General features: G+C 43.5%; 1 protein-coding gene across 5 annotated transcripts in view; it reads left to right on the forward strand.

The window, feature by feature from the left end:
* Window positions 1–19,136, forward strand: part of daam2 (dishevelled associated activator of morphogenesis 2) — a 342,206-nt gene that overhangs the window by 62,107 nt on the left and 260,963 nt on the right. Inside the window, exon 1 of one of the 5 annotated variants that reach the window (XM_043687245.2) lies at window positions 10,548–10,680. The exons of the other annotated variants lie outside the window; for them this stretch is intronic. The gene's annotated coding sequence lies outside the window, so the exon portion shown is untranslated. Of the gene's footprint in view, window positions 1–10,547; window positions 10,681–19,136 lie in introns of those variants that run through there. 5 annotated transcript variants of the gene reach the window in all.

The raw sequence follows: 19,136 nt of genomic DNA on the forward strand, positions 1-19,136 counted from the left end.
CCATGTGGTCCCTATTCAAGAAGGAAATGCGTCGAGGTGTATATATGTGTATGCTCTGATGAATCAAGCCCTTGATTATTTACTGCCCCCTTGGCGAAAAGTAAATATCTGGGTGGTTGAAACGAGTGCTTTGTTTCAATTCTCCGTGCAACACCCAATATACTTCGGAACCAGTTTAGAGAGCTCCTTTGTTCCCCTTGCTGTCTTGCCCATTTCTAGTGTGTTTGTCTGTGTGTCTGGCAGAAGCTGAATGATTGGAATGAAGCCTCGAGACAACGAGCATGGTGCAGTTGGAATCTCATTAAAGCCAAGATGCATCGATGAGAGAGGCAGGCAGACCCCTGGGTGTCATGGGTCACCTCATTTATCGCTGTCTGAAGCAGTTACGTTTTTTCAGTCATTTCTGGATAACAGAATGAAAGACAGATCACCAACACTTGATGACTTGCTTTAATACGGAAGAGATGGAAATGTGTTGCTGGAGAAGCGCAGCAGGTCAGGCAGCATCTAGGGAACAGGAGAATCGACATTTCGGGCATTAGCCCTGAAGAAGGGCTAATGCCCGAAACGTCGATTCTCCTGTTCCCTAGATGCTGCCTGACCTGCTGCGCTTCTCCAGCAACACATTTCCATCTCTGATCTCCAGCATCTGCAGACCTCATTTTCTCTTTAATACGGAAGACTCATGCCTCATGAGAATTTAATTGTGCAGAGTCCATGTCCTTTCGACTTAGGCAGTGATGGTCAACAAAACGCACTTGGACCCAACACATCCATCCCCTTCATTAATTGACCCAGCTTAATGGTTTCATTGCAGATAAATACATTTTATTTGTCACATTTCTAAAGGGATTTTGTGTAACAATTCAAACTGAGCATTATATAAAGTGCAACCCAAATCACTTTATTCCAATATATTATGTGGGCAATGAGTTGCCTTGTTACACTTACAATTACAGCTCATATTGACAATATCCATTTCACGTCGGACACACAGTCTGGGGGATTATACAAAGTGCCTCAGCCCCTCGGTATACCATGGTGGGGAGTTTACATTTCTCAAAGGGATTACTGTAGGTGTGTGGTTTTAAGGTAGAGCCTGTGCTGAGTTGATGCCAATTTCTTCTGCACAACCTCCTTGCTACTATAAGACCCCCAGTGAAATTGAGAATCCTTTTGAAAATGGTGGATTTTGGCAACATTGCTATCTACCTGCCTTCTTGCCCTTTCCCTTAATCTAGAGGGACACCCAACCTTACCTCTTTTTCAAATAAAAAGTGCCTTACTCGCTAACTTATTCCTGACTTCCAAATGTTTTAACCTTTGGTTCCTGGAAACTGGGATTCCTTTAGCTTCCAGAGTGTATTCATTCAAAGAGGGTACTGTGTTGTGGATTTGCTCCCACATGGAGACTGCCCCAACACCTTTCTCAACCTTGTATCTATCCCATTGGGTATGAAGACTTGGAACTGAGAAGAGACTGCTCAATTGTTTTCAAAATGGGCTGAGGGACAGAGATAGAACTTTTAAATATGCTCCACCCAATGAATTCCACTTTTGGGGCCAAATAAACACTGGCCAAATCAAAGAATAATTCTGATCCAGTATTCCAAGGGCTTCCAACTGTATTCTTGACTCTGTAATTGTATGGAATTACATTTAAATAGAGGATCCCTCTTTGAGAATTGTGAGATAGAACTTTTAGCAGTCTATTTACCAAAACATTGGTTGACTCACCCCAGTGACAGACAGCCACAGGAGTAATGATGTGCAATGTCAGGCATTTTGTTTAATGCGTTGTGTTTTATTTGAATGAGACAAGAGCTGCACACAGTCCAGTGATCTGGGGAAAACATAACGGGGCCAAAGATTAGGCAGGATGACAGAGAAACAGCCATGGACTGAGAAGTAAAGCTTACAGTAGCCTTGGCTTTATCAATGGGGGCACAGAGTACAACAGCAGGAAGATGATCCTGAACATGTTCGAGACACGTGTTACACCTCAGCTGAAGTGTTGTACACAGTTTGGGATGCCACATTATAGAAAGGATGCAAACGTGATATACTAGACTGGGAAGGGAAACTTCACTGATGAGGATGGATTGAAGAAGTTGGGGCTGTTCTCCTTGGAGAGAAAAAGGTTAAGAGACCATCTGGCGGAGGTTTTCAGAATCATGAGTGGGCTGGACAGAGTAGGTAGGGAGAGGCTCTTCCTGCTAGCAAAAGGAACAAAAACACAGGGGCCTAAGTTTAAAGTGATCTGTAAAAGAAGCAAAGGTGAAATGAGGAAAAATGTTTTCACTCAGCTCATAGTCAGTGTATGGAATTGGATAATTATTTGGATAAAAATAAGATACAAGGATATGGGGTAGAAGCAGGAGATTGGCAGTTGGTAATGAGATTCATTTGACAAGGTGGTACAAACACTGGGCTGAATGGCCCCCTTCGTCATAACAATTCTGTGCTTCCGTGAAATGCAGATAGTCAACAGCGTGGTCAAATGAGTAGGTTTGAAGGAGTGCCTTAAAGAATGAAAGACAATTGGAGAAGTGGAGAGGTTTTGGGAGGGAATTACACCAGTGACGGAAACAGGGGCCTGGTCAAAATCGGATAAATCAGGAGATGTCAGAGGGACATTCTACTGGGGGCAGATTCCAGAGATAGGGAGAGCACAAATGGATTTGACAACAAGGGTGAGAATTTTCGAAATAGAAAGACCTCAGTGACTAAAACCCTTTTTGGTAGGAGTCAGCAGACTTGCTCACCTTCTAACCTGCCGTTGTGTTTTTTTTAATAAGGGAAAGGGTGGGGAGGGGCGTGGGGGTGAGGTGGGGTGGGAGTGGTGGCATGAGTTAGTTATGAAGTGCCCACAGCCTCGATGTTAAACTGCTTTTTGTCTTTCTTGATGCAGATAGAGAGAGAGAGAGAGAGAGAGAGAGTGTGTGTTTGTGTGTGTGTGTGTGTGAATGTGAGAGAGAGAGAGAGAGAGAAAGGCCAGAGGATTTACCTTATTTGCAATTGCTGGTTCACACAACACTATTGAACATAATTACACACTTTAGTGAGACTTAAAGCAGTCAGAAATATCCAGTAATACCTACATCTTTGCTGGGCTGTGGGAAGTGGGCAGAGGACTGGCAGCAATTGGATAGCTCTTTCTAACAGCCAGTATGGTCATGAAGGGTAGAATGGTCTCCTGTGCCCTAGGACTTCACGATTCTATAATTTTGCACCTTTGTTTCACGCCTCTTCTGCTTTAAACATGGGATTCCTATAAAACAAAATGCAAGATACAGATAGTAATTGAAATCTCTACCTTCCAAGAAGCAATTAAGTTTGTTGATTAGAATAGGAACCTCATGGGAAAACATGTCCCGAGCATGCTCCGCAGTCATTTCTGTGGAATAGTCACTGTTGTGATGCCTATCAATGCAGTGGCTAATTAGTGTAAAGCAAAGTCCCATAATCAGCAATGTTGAGTTGTTTATGTGGTTGAGGATGTATGTGGTCAGCATATTGAACAAACTGTCTTTCCTAAAATGATACTGAGAGATCTTTAACCATTGGACAGACCATTCTAACACTCAAGTCCAGAAGTTGAAAAATACCAGACTGAGCTCTGTCTCGTAAACCCTTCAATCACCAATAGATTTATCTAGCTCCCCTGAGACTTGCTGACATGCTTTCCCTCTCACTGTTCCACACAGAAAGTGATTGCTTTTCCAACGGAGAAGTATATTTGGTCCAACATTCCTGGCATGGTGACACTTCACACCAGAACTATTTCACTTTCTGGCTTTCCCCCTCACATCCTTTAATATTTTCTCCTTTCCCAAGTGTTAACCTAATCCTCTATTAAATGTTGAGATTGACTTGCTTGTCTTGTGGTATTATACTCAATACTCTCATAATGTTTGCACGAGCATATAATCCTTTGATGCTTCTGATGTTTAAGAACCATGTTGGAAATCATTCATTTGCCTCTTGAAGTGTTACATAATTTAAACTCCACGTTGTAACCACCTGAGGTTGAGGTTGGGTTAGATTAGATTCCCAACTGTTTGACCCAACAAATCCACACCAACCCTCTGAAGAGTAAACCACCCAAACCCATTTCCTCACAATTACCCCTGACTAATGCACCTAACATTATGGGCTAGTTAGCACGGCCAATCCACCCAACCTGCACATCTTTGGACTGTGGGAGGAAACCAGAGCATCTGGAGGAAACCCATACAGACACAAGGGGAGAATGTGCAACCTCCACACAGAGTCGCAAGAACCCAGGTCCCTGGCGCTGTGAGGCAGCAGTGCTAACCACTGAGCCACTGTGGTTATAAATATTCTTAATTATTTCTTCTTCCTTAAAATGTTCTGTTTCAGCGAATGCCGCCCTCTTCTTTCCGCTTCCTTCATAGTCATAATCCTGGGGTCACCTTTGCCATGCATAGTGTGATGTGACGTACTATCTGATGCCAATTTGAAAAGTCTTCGGCAAATAGCTTGGTTAGAGGGTGAAGTGAATTACGTTCACTAATTCCTGATTCCCAGCAGAGAATCAGCCAAATCTTATGAAGTTTTATGCTGAATATTTTTCCTCAATCTAATTTTCCATTAAAACTCTTCAATGTGAATGAGAGACGCAGCCTGATTGGACTATTCCTGGGCAATGTGTCTGAATGTTAATTTGTACATACACTGATCTCTGGTTAAACAATGCTTGGGTTTTACAACTGCTGTCAAATCCCTCCACATCCACGGCCCTCCCTGTCTCAGTCATCTCCTCCAGCTCCACAATCCTCTGAGATCTTCACTCTCCTCTGCTTCTTTCATTCATCAGACCATTTGCTGTGCCTTAAAACCCGAAGTTCTGGAGTTCCATCTTGTCTATCTTCCTCTTCTAAGCTGTTCCTTAAATAAGCTTCTGATCATCCATCCAAATATCTCTTTATATGGCTTTGTGGGATATTTTGTTTCATAATGCTCTGTAAGGTGTTTTACAATGTTGAATGCAAGTTGTTGTTGGCTGTAACTTAACTCGTATCAAGTCCCATGTATCCTTCTCGGCTGCACCCCTAACCTACACTGGCCCTGATATGGAGGTGCTGGTGTTGGACTGAGGTGGACAAAGTTAAAAATCACATGACACCAGGTTATAGTCCAACAGGTTTAATTGGAAATACACACTTTCAGAGTGCTGCTCCTTCAACGCTCTGAAAGCTTGAACTTCCAAATAAACCTTTTGGACTACATTGGCTAACTTTTAAAATTGAAATTCTTGTGTTCAAATCCTGCTCTGGCCTTAGCCATTCCTGTTTCTTTAACGTACACCAGGCCTCAACCCACATTCCTCTTGGGTTTCATGCATCCCACCTTCCCAAAGTTGTGCCAATAGTGTGTGTGCCTACAGTTGCCTGGAAACTGGGCTCTGGAGATCCCTTGCTGAAGCCTCCCTGCACATCCCCACCTCCACTTCCTAAAATCCTGCCTCTTTGACCAAGACCATTGTTCAACCTTCCTCATCCTCCTAGATATGGGTTGGTATCAGTCTTTGTGTAATCATGCTGCTGCAGGACGTTTTCCCACTTCAAACCTCCATACAGATGGAAAATGTTGTTGCTGAGTTCAGCAGAACCCCCGTGGAAATTATCGGTGGGTATTTTAATCATGATTTACAGCTCATTTGAGAACTGTGCTTATTTTAATGGAGATTGGCAGATTGGCTTTAAAAATAGGACAGTCACTAAACAGCTATATTTGGGGAGGCTCCTTTACCATTCTGCCCTCTGAACCCTTCCCAGTTGACATATGGATTCTTTTTAAAAATGTTTTGAAACCTGATACTCTTGTCTCTTATGAACCATTTTCTCTGATGTTCTTTCAGTAAAGATAACCATCTGATCAAAAAACTCTTCACAGAAACACCAGGGGTTGTGTTGAAGGGAAGATAGATTCTCTGGTCAAATTTCTCCATCTGTCTCTTTCAGTTTGTGTGTGTGTGTGTGTGTGTGTGTGTGTGTATGAAAATTGTCCTTTTCACATGTTTCTGACAATGTGTGTGTACTTTCCTGGAGATGGGGAATGTCCTGACTCAGCAGTGCTACCTTGATAGAAGGGGAGATAGAAAGTGTGCTGCATGCCATTTTGAGCTCCCAAGAGGTGAGGCCAGGATGGAGTCAGGCCCACTGAATCTGGAAGCAGATCAGAGGCAACCATGGGGACAGGAGACTACTTTGGGACTGTGTCCCATTTGTAAAGTTGATGCGTCTTCCAGCCATCATCCTGAGCGTGCCCCTTCTTTCTTTTCAATAGTTCAATTTTCTATTGGATTTACCTCCACCGCAGTCTCAGACAGAGCATTCCAAACCTTAAACCTTTACGTGATACAATTTGTTTCCTCATGTCACCAATGCTTCTTTTGCCAATTAACTTAATCAGCAGTCTCTGGTACTCAGTTCTGTCACCAATGGGAACAGTTTATCCTTACCTATTCCTCCCAAACCTTCATAGATTTGAACACATGGGTAGATGAATAGGAAGGGTTTAGAGGGATATGGGCCAAATGTTAGCAAATGGGACTAAATTAATTTAGGGTGTCTGATTGGCGCAGATGAGTTAGACCGAAGCGTCTGTTTCTGTGACATACAGCTCTACATCTCTTCGACCCCCATCAAATCTCACCTCTATCTTCCTTCCTCAAAGGAGCAACATCCCACCTTCTGTCTGTGTAACTGAATTTCCTCAGTGCCAAAACCATCCTCATGAATCTTTTCTGCACTTTCCATTCATATTTATCTTCAAGTGAGGTATCCAGAACTGGACACAAGCCTAGTCAGTTTTAATACAGGTTTAACATACCCACCCTGCATTGCTGCTCGATTTCACTGTTGATAAGGCATATATATGCTTTATTAATTGCACTCTCCTGTCTATTTTGGCAGAAAAGAAGAATGAATCATGTTATATCAGTGGGATTGTAGAGCACTGAGATCATAGAGTTATAGAGATGTACAGCATGGAAACAGACCCTTCGGTCCAACCCGTTCAGACCGACCACATATCCCAACCCAATCTAGTCCCACCTGCCAGCACCCGACCCATATCCCTCCAAACCCTTCCTATTCATATACCCATCCAAATGCCTCTTAAATGTTGCAATTGTACCAGCCTACACCACTTCCTCTGGCAGCTCATTCCATACACGTACCACTGTCTGTGTGAAAAAGTTGCCCTGTAGGTCTCTTTTGTATCTTTCCCCTCTCACCCTAAACCTAAGCCCTCTAGTTCTGGACTCCCCAACCCCAGGGAAAAGACTTTGTCTATTTATCCTGTCCATGCCCCTCATAATTTTGTAAACCTCTATAAGGTCACTCCTCAGCCTACGACGCTCCAGAGAAAACAGCCCCAGCCTGTTAAGCCTCTCCCTATAGCTGAAATAAATGTAGATGATGATGCAAATCTTGACACCTGAGTGCAAGAAGTGCAGGTTACTGTGCTGGTAATTGCGAGTAATCAGGAATGCTAGTAGAATGTTATCAAACCATTGAATTAAATTGAATTTATTGTCATGTGTACCGAGGCATGGTGAAAAGCTTTGTCTTGTGAACAATACAGGCAGATCACAGAGTTAAGTCGCATAAATAAGTAAATAATAGGTAAACAGCAGCAAAAACAAAACACAGGTACAGGCGAATGTTAAGCGTTTGTGAGTACATTCAGTATTCTAACAACAGTCGGGTAGAAACTGTTTTGAAACCAGCTGGTGCGTGTGTTCAGGCTTCTGTACCTTCTCCCCAGTGGTAGAGGTTGTAGAAGAGCATTGCCAGGGTGGGATGGATCTTTGAGAATGCTGGCGGCCTTTCCTTGACAGCGGGCCTGGTAGATGGATTCTATAGATGGGAGGTTGGCCTTTGTGATTGTCTGGGCTGTGCTCACCACTCTCTGTAACCGTCTCCGATCTCGAATGGTACAGTTGCCATACCAGGTAGTGATACATCCAGACAGAATGCACTCGATGGCGCACCTATAAAGGTTGGCAAGGGTATTCGCCGTCATGCCAAATTTTCTCAGCTGCCTGAGGAAAAAGAGACGTTGATGGACCTTTGTAACCAGTGCGTCCACATGAAGTGTGCAAGAAAGCTTGTTGTGGATGACCACTCTCAGGAGCTTGACACTCTCCCCTTATTCCACCTCTGTGCTGTAAATGTGTAGGGGGGCATGAATAACATCCCGCCAAAGGTAATAATGAGTTTCTTAGTTTTGCCGGCATTGAGAGCTCGGTTGTTCTCAGTGCACCATTTTCCATGTCTTCCACCTCCCGTCTGTAGACTGTTTCGTTACCATCTGAGATTCGACCAGTTATGGTGGTGTCATCAGCGAACTTGTAACTGGCAGTAGTCTGATATTTGGCGACGTAGTCATAGGTATACAGTGAGTACAATAGAGGACTGAGTACGCATCCCTGGGGAGCTCCAGTGTTGAGTGTTAGTGAGGATGAAATATTGTCCCCAATCTTCACTGATTGTGGCCTGTGGGTCAGGAAACTGAGGATCTCGTTGCAGAGAGTGGGGCTGAGTCCGACATCACTATGTTCAGTAATCAGTCTCGAGGGACAATAGTGTTGAAGACTGAACTGCTGCCATTGTGCAATGAATATAAAAGTAGTGAGTGATGCAATGGTTATTCAGAGCACTGGTGAGCCCACAGTTAGAGTACTGTTTACAGTATTTGTCTCCTTATTTAAGAAATGACATAAAAGTATCAGAAGCAGTTCAGAGAAGGTTTACTAGGCTAATTCCTGGATAAAAGTGGATGGTCTTATGAGGAATGATTGGGCAGGCTAGAGTTTACAGGAATTATAAGAGACTAGATTGAAATATATAAACTCCTGAGGGGCCTTAACAGGATAAATGTGGTAAGGGTGTTTTCTGTTATGTGAGGATCTAGAACTAGGGGTCACTGTTTAAAAGTAAGTAATGATCCCCTTCCCAAAGCCAAGCCGTGAGAAACTCCTCCACAAACCCTTTTATTTCTGATCTGAAATGTGACCACTCTCCTTTAGTGTCTCATTCCTGTTAACAAACCAACTTCCAACCAACCAGCTAAAATCCCACCAGTTCACCCATTTCTGATCAATAAAATTTATTTTTTTTGATACTATCCTTGTCAATGTATGTTACACCCTCTACACTATGGTGACCAGAAATATGCATAACGCTGCAAAATAAGCCAATACAAGTTTTGCATTAGCCACAAACAAAACCAGAAATTGCTGGAAAAGCTGAGCAGGTCTGGCAGCATCTGTGGAGAGAAAAGAGAGTTAACATTTCGAGTCGAGTGACCCATCCTCAGAACAAGTTTAGCATAAAGTCTTTAGTTTTCCATTCTATCCACCTGGAGTGCAGTGCTTTTGCATGGCCTTATTAACCAGTGGCTACTTTCAATAGGCGTTTTCTTGTTCCTCCCTTCATTTCTCTTCCCCCTTTTGAGTCTTGTTTCCCAAATCATATGCAACAACTTTATTTTTCCGATCAGGATAGAAAATCTCACGTTCATCAGTTTTGATATTCGTCAGTTGTGATATACCCATTTTGCAAGGTTGTATTCGCTTCCATGCCTTTCAAAATAATTAATAGCTAAATAAATAAATAATGCAGCAGAGATACCATGACATGGAAAGGTTGGTTCGAAAAATGTGCAGTGCCAGACAATTGGCAGATAACTTAAGTGACAGCAATAATGAAGAGGTGAGCTATATCATATCCCGAAGTCTGCAGACTGGTCAGGTTAATGTTGGTGGTAATAAATGGTAAAGAACAGAATAGGAAAATATCTCAAAAACAGAAATACAATGATGAATAGTCAGCATGGATTTCAAACATCTCCGTGTACATGTATGTATATATCTCTTCTGTATTTCTCCTGGGATTCATTTATCCTTCTGTCTCTCTAATATGCTATGTCTAACTGTATGTGCCTTTGTCTCCATCTGTATTGGTGTCTATGTTTCTCTCTGTGTCTGTCTCAGACTGAGCGTACAGTGACATTGGTGCTCTTTCTGTCTTTGCCTCCATACCCCTGTGAGTGGCTCTCTCTCTCTCTCTCTGTCTCTTGGCGCTGACCTCTTTTGGCTTAGCTCCCTTGTTTACAGCTTACTCAGAAGGCAGTTAAACAAACTGCAGCTGGGTTGACTTGAAATGCAAAGCACATTCATTCACTGCAGAGAAGCGAGCTGAGCAAAAACAGTCGGCAGACCTGACACACTGTAACACTCCAGCATTCAAGAGCGGCTTAACTCCCGGGAAAGAAAGGAGACAAGCAGTATCTGCTGCAGATGCGGATTTAGCAGTGAGGTTACCACCCCCCGCCCCCATTTACCACTGGATTTCTGATCATTCACGGATTAGTAACACATTGAAGGCTCTGAACGACGAACATCTTCCAGCTGGTTCTGTTTCGCCTGTGTCAGTGTTCTCCTGTTGAAAGCCTATGACACCCTGACTTTGCTCTGATTCACACCTCCCCACCCCAATCTCCCTACCTCCTCTCTGCGCCCAGCTCTCCTCAAATTGGAACCACTGTCCAGGATAAGAATCCATCGGGAGAAACGCAAGTAAAGGAAAGAAGCTGCAGCATAGGGCACCAAAGTCACTATGCTCTATCATCCTCCAATCTGAATGAGTAAGTACAAGGAGGGAGGATCATCATCTCTGTTGCATGCTTGGCACTGGGAGTTGCTCTCAAAGCTGATATTCTGGAGAGGTGCTTGAATTGTTTGTCAATTTCTTAGATGTGGCGTGCAACTCAACATTGCTTGGAGCTTTGGTGACAATCAGGGATTAAACCGGTGGTTTACTTAGTCATCGTTTAAGGTGGCACAGTTTCTAGTTTTCAGGCTTAGTTCTCTCAAACAGTGACTCCAAAAATTGCATTCCCCACGAGCCTATGAATTTCATTGCAACAGTGAATTGGACTGTCAATTTGGAGCCATCTTGTGCAATTGTAAGATTTGCATTGAAAATCTACTGTGGTGGTGTTTGCATATGGTTTGCATTTCTCAACCATCAACAACTTGAGTGAGGTGGCCATGTCCCTTTAAGCTCGAAAGGATCAGGCTCTGAAAGGAATGTCAGTCTCTTGAATGCAATAATTCCTGAAGCAAGTCAAAGATGCTGCAGCAGTGTATAAGCATACCAGTCCCATGAATGTGAAAATAAAACAAATGATTTGCATTTTACATGGTGTCCTTCACAACCTCAGGATATCGCAAAGTGCTTCACAGACTATGCAGTATTTTTATACTGTAGACAATATTGTACTGTGGAAGATGTGGCAGCTAATTTTGCTCACAATAAGATCCCACAAAATATAATGAGATAATGACAAGATAATTTGTTTCTGTTAGCTATTTGTAGGTGGTAAGAATGGGCCCAGATTTTTCTTGTCAGTTGCCCACCTTCTGGCTTTGGTGTGGACAATTTATTGTGGTCCTTAATAAACCAAATGAATTAGTCTGGAGTATCAATGCTCATTGATTTTGAATACTTGTAGTCTTCTGTAAGGTCGAAGGAACTTACTTTAAACCCTTTCCCCATTAGCATCATTAGTTGAACATTTACCAGATTGGTGATGAAGATCTGTAATACCTAACAGTACATTATTCATTGCCTTTCAACCACAGAGTTTAAGGTGAAATCATGTTTAAATAACTTGCTGGAGTTTGTTTGAAGATGCAGCAAAGAGAGTTGATGAGGGTAATGTGGTTGATGTGAAGTACATTGACTTTCAACAGGTGTTTAGTACAAAACAGCAGCCAAACCTTTTCCCATTGACACTCCATCCCAAGGCTTAAACACTGTCAGCCCCACCCCCTGCCTGTGAGAACTGAGAATCTGGAGACCTGTGCATTTTTTCAATTCTTGATTAATGAATTCAATGAATTGTGAATTCACTGGACTTAAACATTGAGATAGAAGTACAAAATATTCATTGCTGAAGAGAGAGATAAAGCTTCAGCCTGGGCTTCAGTTTGGCTGAGAATTGGCCACCTCATTGTACGACTGTGCTGGTAAGCCACACTGCCAGCTGTAGGTTAGGTGAAGCTGGCAGGATTTCTGGTGTACGTTGCTGCCCTGCCAGGCTCATCACTTCTTCCAATGCCATTAGGGGAGAGCGGGTTGAGGGCAGGCAGAGGAAGTGTGTGTTATTGGATCCAGGAGTTGGAGATCTATTGGACTGCCTGCAAATCCGTTGGAAACTTTAGACAGAAACAAACAGTGAGCCTGTTAGGTTTTTAATACCATATTGTTACAATGTGGGCTGAATATTCCAAAACATGAAACCTTGATGATTATTTTTCTCTACTACCTCAGTGTGTTGTACATTCTTCCTCTCTGTTCCTCATTTTTGGTATCTCTCTGTGTTGGGTCTCTGTCAGAGTTGAGGTAATACAAGAGAATTAAAATCCTACCCCCGCACCACCCATCTTGGCAAGTTCTGACATCACCTTTTTTTCTGTTTTTCTCTCTGTTTCTCCCCCTCACTCTCATCATGTTGACTTGTGGTTTTATAATGGTAAGGACAGGATCAATAAGTCATGAACTAAACTGCAAGTTTCAGCAACTCTCCAGGTCCCAAACCTTGCTAGCAACTGCTTCTGTCATGTTTTGAGGGGAAGGGTGTTCCAGTTTTTAATGGTGGGAGAGGATGGCATTAAGAAGCATATGTTGTCAATATTGTGCAGTGGACATAGTTTATTGTAAGGGAATGCTCTAAACAACACGTTTACTTTTTTTATTGCTGAGGGGCGGAGGGGATGGGAGGGATAGGTGCCTTCAAATTTTCCCTGTAATTCACCATCTAGTCAGTGTCTTGATGAAGGGTTGCAATCCTTTTTGTACTTTGCCTAGACTGTTGTCTCATCATCTGTCTCAACTCTGCTTTCCTGTTTGTTTTCTACATCCCTTCAATCTCAACGATGGTAAATGTCAATCAATCTCGTCCTTAAATATACGCAACAAACATAAGAACTAGGAGCAAGGATAGACAATTCAGCCTGCTCTGCCATTCATTTTGATCATAGCTGATCTCATCTCAGCCTCAACTCCTCAGCACGGAGGCTCAGTGGTTAGCAATGCTACCTCACAGTGCCAGGGACATGGGTTTGATTCCAGCCTCAGGCTGTGTGGTATTTGTACATTCTTCCTGTGTCTGTGTGGGTTTCCTCCCACAACCTAAAGACCTGCAGGTTAGATGGATTGGCCATGCTAAAATTGCCCATAGTGTGCAGGTTAGGTGGATTAGCCGTGGGAAATGCAGGGTTACAAGGATAGTGTAGGGGGTTGGGTCTGGGTTTGATGCTCTTCAGAGGGTCAGTATGGACTTGATGGATTCAACGGCCTGCTTGCACACTGTTGGGATTCTATGAGTCCACTTTCCTGCCTGCTCTCCATAAACCTTTAATTTGTTACTAATTAAAAATCTGTCTGTCTCTTCCTTAAATTTATCCAGTGTTCTGGTGTCTGCCACACTCTGGAGCAGTGATTTCCATAGATTCAGGACCATTTAAAAGAAGTAATTTCTCCTCATCTTTGTTTTAAATCTGCCACCTCCTCCCCCAAATCTATGACTTCTTGTTTTAAATCACTCTATGGGGTAAACATCCACTCTATGCCCATTTTGTCAGACCCCTTTAACATCTTATGTACCTCAGTTCAATCTCTTTTCATCCTTCCAAACCTGAGCGAGTGAGGGCCTAAATTTCTCAATGACTCCTTATAAGACAAGCCTTCTCTTTCTGGAATTGATTCCGTGAATCTTTTCTGATCTGCCTCCAATGCAATTAAATCCTTCCTCAAGTAAAGGGACTAAAAATGTATGTAGTACTCCAGCTGTGGTCTCACCAATGCCTTGTATAATCACAGAAGTACTATCCTTCTTTTATACTCCATTCCTTTAGCAATAAGTGCCAAAATTCCTTTTGCAATGATGGAACGTTGACGACCCTCTGGGGTACAGAATTCCAAGGATTCATAACACATAAGTGAAGAAGTTTCTCCTCATCCCTATCCTAAATGAATGACCCCTTATCCTGAGATTCTGTTCCCATACTACAGTGACTGGATCTTGTAAAGTCATTTCTGTATTCTCAACATCTCTGCCACAGGAAGAAGAACTCTTGGGAAAATGTTTCCCTGACCCCTGAAGTCAATCAACTAAAAATTCCAAAAGGCTGATGTTATATTCCAATCTTAACTATCCAACCCTCTCCAGATGCATTCCGAAAGGCTGACCTTCCTGTAGTCCCACAGGACAGAGCTTACCCTGGGGAATCTGGCCCGAGAATTTGATCCTTAACCCTGTCATTTCTCTTACAACAAGATATTCAACTGACGTCTTTCAAAAGGTGTTCGTTATTGTCAGAGAAATGAGGAACAAATAGACAAACTCCAGTCTACATATTTAAAGGGAGCAACTGGAGGAGGACTTTATAAAGCTGTAAGCTAGCAGTACAGAAAAAATAAATTGGGGAGAAAACTTCACGTTAAGCCAAGATGGTCAGGCAAGGGGTCACAAGGTCAAGCTGCCACACACTGGGAGTGATGCTTGAGGAAGGATAGACAGCTAGATGGAGGGTAGCCTTTTTTTTCTGTTTTTTCATTACTATATGGATTGAAGATCCTTGAGGAAGTAAATAGCAAACTGACTGATTGGTACCTCACCTTAAACACCTTCAAATAGTCTCTAATTCAAAGCATGTCCGAAATAGTGATGCAGTAATCACTGGATAATCGGTTTTGCACATATTGGACAGAACTTCTCCCTCCTTAGACCTGATGGAGGGGCAAAAAAGGGGGTAGTTTGGCACTGGAGAACCATCCCTCCCACTCCTTTTTTCAAGGTACCTCACCTCAATCCTTCCATCACTGTAAGACAGTACCTCCTGTGGCCACACTGTAACAACTCACTGAAGCCCCTTCGATAGAATCTTCAAAAACCGAGACCTCTAACACCTAGAAGGACAAGGGCAGCAGATATGTGGGGTCACCAGCCACTCACGATTTCCCATTCCAAGCCACTCAGCATCCTGACCTGAAACTATATCATCATTCTCAGTCCACAACATGGGAATCCCTCCCAAACAGCATTATGGCTAAACCTGCAGCCTAAGGACTGCAGTGGTTCAAGAAGACAAGCACACAAAACACAGCTTATCAACACTTTAACGGCAATTAGGAGTGGGTGATAAATGCTATCCAAGCCAGCAATGCACATATTCTGTGCAATAACTAAACCCAAAAGCCAAGCATCCGATTGGGAAGCAGTTAGTAGCTATGGTGGGGAAAGTGCAGTTTTTTTTTTCCCCTGGACAAAATAAAGGAGAGATGAACAATGGCAACTTTCATGTCCTCAGCATTATGGTGAACAAAGTCCTTTTTTGAAAAGTCTCTAAGTCAAAGCATGTCCCACTGGATAATCGGTTTTGTACATATTGGACAGAACTTCTCCCTCCTTAAATCTGGTGGAGGGGCAAAAAAGGGGGTAGTTTGGCACTGGAAAGCCATCTTTCCCAATCCTTTTTCCAATATCTCAGCAATTGTATGGACCTTCCTCACCCACCACCAACTAAGGTCTTTCAGTGGCTGCTACGCTCAGGATTTGGGGGGAGGGGGCTCCATTTTCTCCAATCTAGGGGCACTCCCCTCATTGCCGAGGAATATTTATTGTTCTTGACACCAAGAAGAACTCCCTGCACTGGATAGATTATTATTTTCAGAGATTCCTCATCTCTATCCCTCTTGTGATTAACTGGAACCACCTTTCATTGGAGCCTACGACACACATGAATGGTTCTGATGGAGGACTGCTTTCTGATGTCCCATCTGCCTTGTGTTGGCTACTTTTCCTTTTGTGTACCATCTGCTGGCTTGCACATGAGGAAGCCACCACTGGCTAATGTTCTGGAGGACTCAGGACAACCCTAGAACTGAACTCCACCAACAATTGGTGGTTTCAGGAGGCATGGGAAGAAAACTGAGGGAAAACAGTTATTTCCCTGCACAGTAAATGCTTGCGCTGTCCTTTTATAACTTGTAGTGAAATTGGTTCCAGAGAGGGCAAGTTTGGAGTCTAAGGACTGGGCTTCCATGCTTTTCGCGAGCTTTATTTGGTACAATGTGCAGAAGGAGTGGATCCAAACAGTGCAAGTTCAGCCGGCTGTTGGCAAGGAATGCTGGCAGGGTGAAGAAGGGTCACTGGACCCAAAATGTTAACACTGCTTTCTCTCCTCAGATGCTCCTAGACCTGCTGAGCTTTTCCAGCAATTGCTGACTTTGATGCTGGCGGGGTCCATGATTCCAGTCATGCAATGCAAGGTCGTACAGCAAGGAAAAGACCATTCAGCCTATTATGATAGCCCAACTATCCAGTAATTCCCATTCCTTTTTATTCAGTTAAAAATCACGCAACACCAGGTTATAGTCCAACAGGTTTATTTAGGAGATACCTGATGAAGGAGCAGCGCTCTGAAAGTTAGTGCTTCCAAATAAACCTGTTGGACTATAACCTGGTGATTTTTAACTTTTGAGAGGGTGGTCCTGGAAAATCGCAACAGGTCAGGCAGAATCCGAGGAGCAGGAGAATCGAAAAGGAGAAATTTCCTGATGAAGGGCTTTTGCCCGAAACGTCGATTCTCCTGCTCCTCGGATGCTGCCTGACCTGCTGTGCTTTTCCAGAACCACACTGTCGACTCTAAATCTCCAGCCCTCAGTCTCACCTAGTTGATTTTTAACATTGTCCAATTCAGTCCAATACCTACACCTCCTTTTAGTTCAGAGCACTGCAAATCTCTCCTGTTTAGGTATACATCAGATTCAGATTACATTACAATGTGGAAACAGCCCCTTCGGCCCAACAAGTCCACACCGACCCGCCGAAGCACAACCCACCCATTCCCCTACATTTACCCCTTACCTAACACTACGGGCAATTTAGCATGGCCAATTCACCTGACCTGCACATCTTTGGACTGTGGGAGGAAACCGGAGCACCCGGAGGAAACCCATGCAGACACGGGGAGAACGTGCAAACTCCACACAGTCAGTTGCCTGAGGCGGGAATTGAACCCAGGTCTCTGGCGCTGTGAGGCAGCAGTGCTAACCACTGTGCCACCATGCCGCCCACAAATTCCCTTTGGAAAGTTATCACTGAAGCTTCTTAAACCACCCTTTCAGGCAATGCATACCGGCTTTATTTTTACCAATGTTCTTGAAAGTGAGTGACTCCCGATGGAGTGGGGTCAAGTGTAGTTTGTGTTCATTGCTCTTGACAGTGAGACAGTGGAATCCTACAGATACTGAAACCCGTTCAAATTTCTGGAGTGAATTTTAGGCTCAAAGGGGCTTAATTTTCAACCATTTTTAGCAGTTTGGCACTGTAGATTCCCTACAGTGTGGAGACAGGCCCTTCAACCCAACAAGTCCACACCGACCCTCCGAAGAGTAACCCACCCAAACCCCTTTTCCCTTTAACTAATGCATCCTAGACTATGGGCAATTTAGCATGGCCAATTCACCTAGCCTGCACACCTTTGGATTGTGGGAGGAAACCGGAGCACCCAGAGGAAACCCACACAGACACAGGAGAATTTGCAAACTCCACACTGACAGTCACCCAAGGCTGGAATTGAACCTGGGAGCCTGGTGCTGTGAGGTAGCAGTGCTAACTGCTGAGCCACCGTGCCACCCTTCTGTTTATGCTACAGTTTTGTTTGTGCCAATACAATGGATAGTTCAGTCTGTGAAAATAAATGGGTTTAACACTGTGTTGAAGTATGGTAAAGCAAGCGGTTAAAATAATGCAGCCAGGAATTTAATGGAACTACTTCAGCAAGAGTGTTGCAACTGTGCAGGAGAGGAATTAAGCCCGAAGTTTCCTAATTGGAGAAGATATTTGTGCAATTATTACATTTCACAGCTGTTTATCTGTAAATTGCTTCATAAATAAAGCATTAGTCATGAGCTCTCCCAAGTCAAACACAGCACCTTCATTAAAAAGTAAATCTATCAGCTTTGCACTTTTTGTGACATCGGGATGTTCTGAAGTGCTAGGTTGACCCCACTTGGAAGACCATCTCCAGATCTAGGCACACACACCTGAGGGAGGTTGTTCTCACAGAATCCAGTGTGGAACAGGCCCAATCATTCCACCCAGATCCATTCCCCCTACCCTATATTTACCCTTGACAAATGCACCTAACCTGCACATCCCAGAACACTATGGGCAATTTAGCATGGCCAATCCAGCTAACCCACACATCTTTAGATTGTGGAAGCAAATTAGAGGAAGCCCACGTAGACACAGGGAAAATGTGCAAACTCCACACAGACAGTCACCTGAGGCTGGAATCAAACCCCGCTCCCCGGCGCTGTGAGACAGCAGTGCTAAGCACTGAGCCACCGTGTATTGATCTTGGAGGGAGTACAACGCAGGCTTACAAGAATGATACCTGGACTTCAGGAATTAAGTTATGAAGAGAGATTATACAAATTAGGTCTGATTTATCTAAGCCTGGAAGGTTTTGGGTCATCTGATTGAAGTTTTCAAGAAATTAACAGGAAAAGACAGTGTAGATAAAGACTGGATCGGGAGAATTAGGGCGAGAGCATTCGGGAGAGACTTTTGGAAGCACCTCTACACACAAAGGATGGTGGACGTTTGGAATTCACTTACACAAATGGAATTCACTTACACAAATGGAATTCACTTACACAAATGGAATTCACTTACACAAATGCCAGTGGATGCAGGATCAGGAGTTAATTTTAAATCTGAGATAGATAATTTTTAATTAAGGGATATGCGCCAAAGATGGGTCAATGGTGTTAGGCCACAGACCAGCCATAATCTCATTGAATGAAGGAACAGGCATGAGGGGCTGAAGGGCCTACTCCTGTTCCAGTGTTACAGCCGGGGAAGCTATTTTTCCCAAAGTGTAGTTGCTGATGCAGGAAATGGAGTACTGGTGGGCAATTCTGTAGGACAGCAAGGTCTCTATAAACCACACATTAAATCTCTTCTGTTCTTACTCACAGCCCTGTGCCTTCACACTGACCTTTTGCAAAATGTCATCATCTGCT

Source organism: Chiloscyllium plagiosum, unplaced genomic scaffold, assembly GCF_037043375.1.
Source record: "Chiloscyllium plagiosum isolate Xiang-an unplaced genomic scaffold, Cpla_swu_hap1 HiC_scaffold_3, whole genome shotgun sequence".
NCBI lineage: Eukaryota > Metazoa > Chordata > Chondrichthyes > Orectolobiformes > Hemiscylliidae > Chiloscyllium > Chiloscyllium plagiosum.